Source organism: Erythrolamprus reginae, chromosome 1 (genome assembly GCF_031021105.1).
Source record: "Erythrolamprus reginae isolate rEryReg1 chromosome 1, rEryReg1.hap1, whole genome shotgun sequence".
Classification (NCBI taxonomy): domain Eukaryota; kingdom Metazoa; phylum Chordata; class Lepidosauria; order Squamata; family Dipsadidae; genus Erythrolamprus; species Erythrolamprus reginae.
The window spans coordinates 45,896,651-45,905,711 of NC_091950.1; the positions used below are offsets into that span (position 1 = coordinate 45,896,651).

Sequence of the window (9,061 nt, forward strand, 5' to 3'; positions counted from 1 at the left end):
CCATGTTCTTTAGTACTGCGTTCTGCACAGAATACAGATTTAAAATGCTCATCTTGGCTTGCAAGGGGGGGAGAGGTGGAGAGAGAGGTGGAGAGAGAGAGAGATCCCTTCAGTGACTTCAATGTAGAAACAAAGTTCTGAAAAGTTGCTCTGAAGTTGCAAGACATCGAGGTGCGCTAATCCCACAGGCAGCCCCTCCTTTCCCCCACCCTCCAAAGCGGACCTTAACAAAAACTGCCGGTCAGGAGTTGAAACCAACGAACCTTGTTGCTAACCGCCTAGTTGTGCTGATGATGAGCGAGGGGAAAAAATTTCTTCTCCCGTCCAAACCGCGCAGTTCTCGTCCGCTCGGTGGCAGTTCTCGCAGTCCACGGAAACTGCAAGCCCCGCTGCAGGAAGACCGCAGCTGGACTGCTTCCTTCAAACTTGGAGCCACTTACAAGTCTTGTGCCGAGAGTGAGTCACCCTCCTCAGCCATGGAGGAAAGGAGGCTGGGGCGATGGCTGTCAGAGACGGACTCTTGTCTTTAAAGCCTACATTTGCAAGCACCAATGTGGATGCAGGGGTGGAGAGAGCGGGAGGGAGAGAGAGAGAGAAAGAAGCAGGGATCCCCGTGGCTGCGAAGGCGAGGACAAAACAAATGTCTTTTTTTCTTCATTTCAAGGCTTGCCTAGGGCCAATGAGTCATGAATACATCTCTCTCTCTCTCTCTTTCACACACACACACACACACACACACACACACACACACACTTGCATACAGCAAATCCACACAGACACTTATTACAAGTAGCTACTCTAAGTAGCTTTCTGCTTACACTTTTACAAAATCCGGAGCCTTCCAAAGATAAAGCGGTTTATTTGTTTTAAAAAGTCACTTCAGCAGCAGCCATTCTGAAATTTCTCTCTCTCTCTCTCTCTCTCTGTCTGGTCTACCTAGCTATCTACAATCATTAAGTGTTGTACCACATGATTCTTGACAAATCTATATTTTCTTTTATGTACACTGAGAGCATATGAACCAAGACAAATTCCTTGTGTGTCCAATCACTGCCACTAAAATTCTGTTCTGTTCTATTCTATTGTATTCTATTCTATTATTTCATTTATATTTATCAAACATGTATAGGATAGTAGTGTAGTTTGAATAAACATAAGTAGTTTGAATAAACATACAGTAAGTAAAAAGTAACTATGAAAGTGGACAATAGCACAGGAATGGTAGGGACAGTGGTATGCTTATGCACGCCCCTTATAGACTTCTTAGAAACGGGGAGTGGTTGACTGCAGGAATACAGGCTCGCTGTCTCCTTGTACATTACTGGGGCGGCCTCTCTCTGGCTAGCCTTTACCGGCTTTGGTCCAATTTCACTAGGAGAATGCATGTCCCAATCACATTACTCCTAAAAATGCATTGAGTGTGGATGCTCAGCAGGGAATGGGTCTTTAGTAAGCCTGCTCTTTAAGTGACCCATGTCCTATGAATTAACTGCAATGCATTTCTTGAACAAGGCTTGACAGCTGGTTTGATAGCTCCATCTCAACTCAGCCCCCCTCCCTCCAGCTATGCGAGTCATTGGACAAGTTTGTTGCCCCTAATTTAAATTCCTCTCATGGGCAATAGCATTTAGACTTAGATCCTGCTTCATAGTGCTTTTACAGACTCTCTAAGCCAGTGTTTCCCAACCAGTGTGCTGCGGCACACTAGTGTGCCGTGAGACATGGTCAGGTGTCCCGTGAAGAAGGAAGCTCAACTTCTGGTCTCGCAACTTTTTGCTGAGAGTGTGAAGAGCAAAACGTTGTGAGACCAGAAGCTAAGCTTCCTTCTTTGTGCCTTCCAGGTTTTCCAGCAGCTGCAGGGCCCCGCCCGGCTGGAGCTTCCCTGGCGGCGGCAGCAGGTGAGCTTTGGGGCCTGGTGGGAGGGCGGCGGCAGTGGGAGGGTGGTGGCAGCAGTGGCACCGGGCAGTAGCCGCTGGGCGGCGGCAGGGTGGTCTGCTGCGAGCCAGAACTCCAGGACAGAGGCACCGATGGCAGCGGCTGGACATGTTGCTGTACACCGTACATGCTGGCATTGCGTGGCTGGCACTTGCCTGCTGGCTGGGCCGGGACGGAGGCTCCAGCCCCATGCCCATGCCCAGCGCAACGCAACGCCAGCATGTACGGCATCTAGCAACACGTCCAGCCGCTGCTGTCGGTGCCTCCGTTCCGGAGCTCTGCCTCACAGCTGACCACCCTGCCGTCACCCCATGGCTACTGCCCAATGCTGCTGCTGCGACGTGATGTACGAGAAAGAGAGAGGAAAAGAAAGAGAGAGATAGCAAGAGAGAGAAAGAGATAGTGAGAGAGGGAGAGAGAGGGGGCAGAGAGAAAGAGAGAGAAAGCAAAAGAGAGAGAGAGAGAGAAATAGAGTGAAAGGGAGGGAGAGATTTTTTTTGTCCAAACTTTTTTTAGCCTCCCCGCCAATGTTCCTCAGGATTTTGTAAATGTGAATAATGTGCCGCGGCTCAAAAAAGGTTAGGAAACACTGCTCTCAGCAGTTACAAAATCAGCATATTGCCCCAAACAATCTGGGTCCCCGTTTTTCCACAGGTGGGAAAATGGCCCATTTTCCACAAAAATGGGGGCATTTTTCCATCCATTAGCACCCCAGAGTTCTCTGTAGGCTTCCCAACCGTTTGCCCATCCCATTTTTGTGGAAAAAAAAACCTTCTGGCCAAAATATGGCCCATTTTTTGCAAAAATGGGGGCATTTTTGCCATCCCCCAGCACTCAGAAGCTCCTCACAGGCTTCCCAGACCCTTTGCCCATCCCATTTTTGCGAAAAAAAATGAGAGAAAAATGGAAACGGGTATTTTTGTCTTCTAATTACCCCATATCACATGACTGGAGGAGGAATTCTGGGAGTTGAAGTCCACTAGTCTTAAAGCTTCAGGTTTGAAGTTTGTAAAAATTGTACATGGTTGTAAAAAGTATACATGTTTGTAAAAAGTATTCTGCTACACTGGTATTTTATTAAATAATATATTACTACACCATTTGGTTCAGAATACTTTTTTACATGTTTTCTACCTCTAAAATCTAGGTGTGCCTTATACTCTGGTGTAGCTTATACTCTGAAAAATACAGTAACTTTGAACTAGCATAGGTTTTTAGGAACAGTAAAAAGTTCACCAAAAATTGCAGCTCAAGTGTTTTCTTTAATAATTTATATCATCAACATCTAGTACCTTCCACCACTTCATATGATAACGTAGACTGATTCAGCTTCTACAAGGGTTAAAAGCCTCCAAAAAACAGACACTTTTAGCAAAATATAACAAAAATCTGGCTTTACTATCAGTTAGAGGCCATAAGTTCACTTGGAATTAAGGTTCGGAAACTATAATGTTTTTGTTTGCCAGCTACAAAATTCAGAGATAGAATAGAAGAATAGAATAGAATTCTTTATTGGCCAAATGTGATTGGGCACACAAGGAATTTGTCTTTGGTGCACATGCTGCCAGCGTCCATTAAAAAGAAAAGACACATTAATCAAGAATCACAAGGTACAGCACTTAAAGATAGTCGTAGAATACAAATAAGCAATCAAATCATACTAGGAAACAATCAATATACAAGCAACGATGCATTGCCTTTGAATTTGGAGGTTTGATTTGACCATCTTGACTTGATAAATCCACCCATTTTCCAGGTAAGTAGAACAACAACGGAATTCAACTCCATCTGATGCAACCCTAATTGATGGCCTAGGTGGCTTTAAAAAACAAGTTCATGCAAATTTACTAATTTGTTTGTATACCAGACTCTTCTTTGTCTTCAAAATATGCATAGATGGCCCTGCTAACTCTCATAAACATAAAAGGGGTACCAAATTGGTGCCCTAGCCATCTGTAAATCATTTCAACAATGTGATGAATTCTTTGTGCAAATGATGCACCTGATGTCAATTGCTTCCTCACCTCCCTCTCAATATCCATATATAATGTACAAGGAGGGATGCTTCGACTGCACTGACATCTTTTATGAATAGCAACAGCACTTAGACTTAAACATACCACTTCACAGTGCTTTACAGCAGCGTTTCCCAACCGGTGTGCTGCGGCACACTAGTGTGCCGCGAGACAAGGTCAGATGTGCTGCGAAGTTCCTAGGGAAACTTGCTGGGCGGGGCGCTGCCGGTGCCTCCGACCTGGAGCTCCCACTCGCAGCTGTCCCACGGCTACTGCCCGATGCCGCTGTTTTCGGCGCTCTCCTGCTGGGCCCCAAACAAGGAAGGTGGGGAAAAGGAGAGCTTCATTCTTCGCGCCTCCTTTTTCCTGCCTTCCTTCTTTGGGGCCCAGCAGGAGAGTGCCGAAAACAGCGGCATCGGGCAGTAGCCGGGGGACAGCTGTGAGTGGGAGCTCCAGGTCAGAGGCACCGGCACCGGCAGCGTCCTGCCCAGCTGGAGCTTCCCTGACATCAGCGGCAAGCATCCTTTGGGGCCCGGCAGTGGGAGCGGGAGGGGGCCGGCTGCAGCAGCCCCAGGCAGTCGCGGGGAGATGGCGGCGGCGAGAGGGAGCTCCAGGGTGGAGGCACAATCGGTGGCGGTTGGACGTGCTGCTGGAGACCTACATGCTGGCGCTGCGGGGCTGGCACTGGCTCGCTGGCTGGGCCGGAGGTGCCAGCCCCATGCCCAGCGCAGCGCCAGCATATAGGGCATCCAGAAGCACGTCCAGCTGCCGCCGTCAGGACTCCCGCTTGCAGTCAGCTGCTCTGCCGCCACCCTTGGCTACTGCCTGATGCCGCTGTTGTCGGCGTGGTAGAAAGAGAGAGAAAGAAAGAAAGAGAGATAGCAAGAGAGACAGAGAGAGGGACATAGCAAGAGAGACAGAGAGAGAGACAGAGAGAGAAATAAAGAGATAGAGAGAGAGAGAAAGAGAGAGAGAAAGAAAGAAAGAAAGAGATAGCAAGAGAGAGAGAAAGAAAGAAAGAGAGATAGCAAAAGAGAGAGAGAAAGAGACATAGCAAGAGAGAGAGAGAAAGAGATAGCAAGAGAGACAGAGAGAGAGAGAAAGAGACATAGCAAGAGAGAGAGAGAAAGAGAGAGAGAGAAAGAGAGACAGAGAAAGAGAGAAAGAGAGACATAGCAAGAGAGACAGAGAGAGAGAAAGAGAGACAGAGAGAGAAAAAGAGAAAAAGAGAAACAGCAAGACAGACAGAGAAAGAGAGAGAGAGACATAGCAAGAGAGGCAGAGAGAGAGAGAAAGAAAGAGAGACAGCAAGAGAGACACAGAGAGAAAGACAGAGAAAGAGAGACATAGCAAGAGAGAGAGAGAGAGAGAAAGAGAAACAGCAAGAGAGAGAGAGAAAGAGAGAGACATAGCAAGAGAGGCAGAGAGAGAGAGAGAAAGAAAGAGAGACAGCAAGAGAGACAGAGAGAAAGACAGAGAAAGAGAGACATAGCAAGAGAGACAGAGAAAGCGAGAGAGAAAGAGACAGCAAGAGGCAGAGAGAGAGAGACATAGCAAGAGAGACAGAGAAAGCGAGAGAGAAAGAGACAGCAAGAGGCAGAGAGAGAGAGACATAGCAAGAGAGGCAGAGAGAGAGAGAGACATAGCAAGAGAGAGAAAGAGAGACATAGCAAGGGAGGCAGAGAGAGAGAGAAAAAGAGAGACATAGCAAGAGAGACAGAGAGAGAAAGACAGATAGCAAGAGAGAAAGAGAGACAGAGAAAGAGAGACAGAGAGAGAGAGAGAGAAAGAGATAGCAAGAGAGACAGAGAAAGAGAGAGAAAGAGAGAGAATGAAAGAGAGATAGCAATAGAGGCAGAGAGAGAAAGGGAGAGAGAAAGACATAGAGGGAGGGAAGGAGGGAGAGAGAAAGAGAGCAAAAAAGAGAGGAAGAAAGAAAGAAAGAGGGATGGAGAGAAAGAAGGGAAGGAAGGGAGAGAAAGAGGGAGGAAGAAATAGAGCGAAATGGAGGAAGAGATTTTTTTTTGTCCAAACTTTTCTTTAGACGCCCCCCCTCCCTCGTTCAGTGTTCCCCAGGATTTTGAAAATATGAATAATGTGCTGCGGCTCAAAAAAGGTTGGGAAACACTGCTTTACAGCCCTCTCTAAGCACTTTATTGACCTGGGAAGGATGTAAGGCTGAATCAACTTTGAACTAGTGAGAATTGAATTGCCAAACTATGGGGAATCAACTCTCAGCCTGCAATACTGCATTCTAACCACTTTCAAGTCAGCCCCACTTATGATGAATATCAACAAGCCAGACATGAGGGCAATGGGTCTCTCCTCTTTTGCTCCCTGCCAATTGCAAGTTCAAAAAAAATTATTCAGGACTTGGAATCAGCATATATAGCCCTCAGGATAAGTAACCAATGATTGACAGTTTTAATGAATTAAGAGCAGTTTGATGGCTTAGTTCTTGACCTCTTGCATTCTTTTAAACTCAACAGTTTAAGGATTTGAGATCTGTCTCATGTTGACACTGGGACCCAGAATCAGGCTATTGCATTTGCTTTAAATATTATTCTGACTTTAGGTCAGAATGGGTTGGCAATGCATCCAAGCTTACAAATAAGTGAGAAATGTTGCTGAGCATTTGCAGGAACTGGTTTGTTCAAGTTTATTTCAAACTTTCCTCTAGTGATTTCCCCTTTAGGAAAGGGGAGGGCTAATGGCAGATTAGTATCTTTGATAAAATGCCAGAAGCAAATCAGGTTCAGGAACATCATTTTGAAACAACTACAGTCCTGAAACCTTTATCCCACCCTAAATGCAATGGGAAACAGAAAATACGAGCCCATGCAAAGTGGAAACATAGCATTAGCTATCACTTGCCAATTCTTACCACAGTGCTTCTCAAACTTGGCAACTTTAAGGATGTGAAATCCCAGAACTCCCAGCTAGCAAATTGCCAAATTGGAGAAACATTGCAATAGAACGATAGATTACAAATGGCAATAGTAAATGGTGCTTATTCTTTTGTGAAATGCATTTCTTTGTTATTAGGGAAAATACTCCCTTGTTTAGATTACTAATTTACCATACTGAATCTATAATTTTGAAACCCAAATTGACATTCATATGTGAGCAGGTAATTTGTTCTGGTACTAAAGTATTGTAAAGCATCAATTGTGCATGCAAAAGATATGGGTTTTCCCTTGGGCTCTCTAGCTTCTAATATTCCTAAAATTTTAAACACAACTGTGCTCACTGCAGCATTTTAGGGCCTCCTGACAAGAGGACCTTTGTAGTGCCTCTTGGGCAAGGTCCATCTTTTCCTTGCCACTTCATTTATTCTTCTTCCATGAGTTCAGTCCAAGGACAAGAGAAGTTTCCTTGACTTATTTTTGTGTAAAATGATTTTTGTACAGAGATATTTAGGCAAATACATTGTACTGTCAGGGGTTGGCAAGAGGAGTCTTGCTGTAGGGTGGGCCTCAGCCAGGGCTGGGGAAGCCTGTCGATTGTTCTGCTTATAAAAATAGAAATCTTATTTCAGACTTTTAAAAAAATGCTAATATGAAATAGCATTTGAAATAGGAGTTGATATTCTCAGGGAAATCCTCATGTCTGTCTCCAACTACCTCATAGTGAATTCCTATGGAGATTATCCATAGCATTCAGGTCATGGTTGTCTTAAAGGAAGCAGCAGCAGCTTCTTGGATAAGAAGTGAAACATCTTCAAAGAAAAACCAGAAAGTAAAATTGCCTCTTGAAAAAGCACCTTTGGGACATTCATAGTCAATTGTTGAGAAAACTGGGAAGAGAGGATAGAAGTTGTCTTTGACTTACAACTGTAATGGAGTCTGGAATTTCCATCCTAAGTCATGATGGTTGTAAAGTCAAGACATCCACATGGCCAAATCCAATTTTATGACTTTTTTGCAGCAGTCATTAAGCAAGTCAGGAGAAGAGCCTTCTCTGTGGCGGCCCCCGACCCTCTGGAACCAGCTCCCCCCGGAGATTAGAACTGCCCCCACCCTCTTTGCCTTTCGTAAAGTTCTTAAGACCCATCTCTGCCGTCAGGCATGGGAGAACTGACACATCTCCCCCCGGACCTATACAGTTTATACATGGTATGTTTGTGTGTATATTTGCTTTTAATAATGGGGTTTTTAGCGTTTTTTAAATGATTAGATTTGTTCTTACATTGTTATTGTTATTGTTGTGAGCCGCCCCGAGTCTACGGAGAGGGGCGGCATACAAATCTAATAAATAATGAAAATAATAATAATAAAGTCCCATAGTTGTTAAGTGAACATGGCAGCAAACACTATGGCCATTATCATTGAATCCATATGGTCCTTTTTTTTCTGGCCAAACTGGAAAAACATCATAAATTGCAACCATGTGACTGTGGAACCCTGAAGTGAGTCAAAGGTGAGCCAGTCTGAAGTGTGGTCATGTGCAGGGGTGGGCTACTGCCTTCCTGGGGGGGGGGGGGACACATTGGGGTAGTGAAAATGGAGCTCCACCCCAGAGCACCCAATTTGCACTGAAAGATGTTGAAAGAAAATGCAGGGCATCCTACATAAGCCACGGCCACAGTGTGGTAGTAAAATGTTTTGTAGCCCTTCACTGAGTGCCCCCCCCCCAAGTACTGTACTGTGTACACTTCAAAAATGTTTTATAGGAAGTGCCTACAGACATAATAGATGGCTTTAAAAAAAACAAGGTCATCCAAATTGAACTTTGGGGCTTTGGAAGATGTGGTAGATTCCATTGAGAGATTCCATGTAGAATTGTGTAAGTGAGAGTAAACCAGCCAGTTCCATTCTTCTTTTTTAATAGCATATTTGAAGAAATGAACAGATACTGGTTTCACTTAATTCTTTCCTGCTGTTCTTATGCTGTCCTGTATAAGCCGCGCCCACAATGTGGTAGTAAAATTTTTGGTAATCTTTCACTGGTCATGTGATTATTGGGATGTGTGCATCCATTGAAGTAACCAGGTTAGAAGTAACTTTGAAGGGGTGTGCGTGTCTGTTGTAACTTAAAATAGTTGCTACATTGTTCATAGGTTGAGGCCTACCTGTATTAATGTACAGTAGTCCCTCACCTATCGCTGGTGT

The 9,061-nt window shown here is 44.9% G+C and overlaps 1 protein-coding gene across 1 annotated transcript in view; it reads right to left on the reverse strand.

Moving 5' to 3' along the window:
* AHNAK2 (AHNAK nucleoprotein 2) overlaps positions 1 to 535 on the reverse strand; it is a 71,843-nt gene extending 71,308 nt beyond the window's left edge. Inside the window, exon 1 of the mRNA XM_070751293.1 lies at positions 264 to 535. The gene's annotated coding sequence lies outside the window, so the exon portion shown is untranslated. The remainder of the gene's footprint in view (positions 1 to 263) is intronic.
* Positions 536 to 9,061: the final 8,526 nt, after the last annotated feature.